A 1,832-nucleotide genomic window follows, 5' to 3' on the forward strand; every position below is an offset into this window, starting at 1 on the left:
TTAGGAACTAGGACCTTGGGACTGTAATCCTACCTGTCCCCCTCCTATCCCCCTTCACCTTCAGTATTGAGAACTGAAGAGAGAAAGAGCAGAAGAGGAAAATAGAGCCCTGGTAGCAAACCCCTGCTATTCCACGGGTGAAAGTAAAGCTTTGGTTACTAAGATAAAAGGAAAATGTATACCTTTATATTCATGTCTTCAAGCATAAACCAGCCCGTAGTGTATATAGGATAAGTTCACAGTGCATGAAACAAACAGGACTATAGGTCTTAACTGGCATCCAGCTTTCTTGCATGCACATCTGACACCATGCCAGCAGCTTATGTCTTGCAAATAAGTAGGGAACCTGCCAAGGCTTGGCACTTCCTCTGTCCAATGGACAGCACATCCACTTCCCAGAAACAGAGCCGTGTGAGGACCTGATTGGGCTGGTCTGTTTGACCAGATCTGCTCCAGAGACTCTGGCGTGAGGAGATAAGTGGTGGGGGAGGGAGTTGGTTTTGTTTTCCTTTTTATGAGGAAGGTGAAAGGGTTTTAAATCTCTGAACTGTTATCAAGCTGAAGTGAAACCTCTGGAGCTGTGCAGAACAAAGGACAGTTGTTAGTGAAATCCTGGTGGAGAAGATAGGATGAGGATGAGGTGGTTGGTGAGAATGAGCTAGAACTTCAAAGATGATTAGGAAAGAGGTAGTGGAAATATACGTGCAATATAAATAGGTTTGAAAAGCCTAGAGCACTGGAAACTGGGGACCTGCAGTGAGCCAGACGGGCTGGGTGCAGCTGCAGGCAGCACTCAAGGAAACCCAGCCACGGCAGCAGTCCCTGGTGGACGGAGACCACAGACTCTGGGAGATGGTGAGGTCAGGAACTGGGAAATAGAGGGAGATTCGTGGTGCTCTGCCTTCAGAATGAGCTTAGTCCCTCTAGGCAGGGACAATCATTTGCATCAGGACAATGTTGCAAGAGCTGGGCTGGGATATGAAGAGGAACTACCACTGTCCCACGCTGGGGCAATGGCTGGGCTCTGCCCTGATGTCAGAGACAAGAGAAAACCAGGCAAGAAATGCTGTGCAGGTTACCAAACGCTTTCTTGGAGATGAGACTGGGCTTACCAAGCAGGGTGGGATGTTTTTGCAGTAGGCGTGGAAACTGGGTTGGGGGCATGGGTTGGGTGAGAGATGTGAAACCTATGTGTTGGACGCAGGACCTAATGCAGATGCTGGGAGGGAGGGAGGAAGGGTGGGAGAGAGGGAGGGAGAGGAGTGGAGACTGGGAACAAGAAGATGTATATAGTGTTGGGGCTTGGTTTTTATTCTTTTTCATTTGGTTTTATTTTGTTTGATTGGTTGATTTTGTTGAGGTTTTTTGTTGGTTTGGGTTGTCTGTTTTTTGTTTGTTTTTTGTTTTTTGAAAAATAAATGTTTGATTTCTAATGTCTTGATGTAAACCAAATAAAAATGGTTCTGTACATTCAGAAGTAAAGAACAGCTGAAAGGTGACAAGAGTAATAAAGAAGCACTATCCTCCAGGCTGATACAACCATACCATTTCCCAGACTTTCCCACAGGGATTGGAGGGTGAACCTGTGTGTCTGTGCCTGCACAGAAGTGCAGCCCACCAAGATGGTGACCTTAGGGCTGGCTCCCTGATCCACCTCCAAGTGCAGTAAAGAAGAGGTAGGCAGGAGAGGTGGAAGTTGTGTTGTGTAACTATTCAGTGTTTGATCCCATCATCCCTGAGATCAATGAGAGGAGGCTGTGTATTAGACCCTAATTTCTTGCACATTTGGCTTCTTCCTGGAGAGCCAAACTGTACTATGCCTTACTGTATCC

This window comes from Tetrao urogallus (assembly GCF_951394365.1).
Source record: "Tetrao urogallus genome assembly, chromosome: 13".
NCBI classification, from domain to species: domain Eukaryota; kingdom Metazoa; phylum Chordata; class Aves; order Galliformes; family Phasianidae; genus Tetrao; species Tetrao urogallus.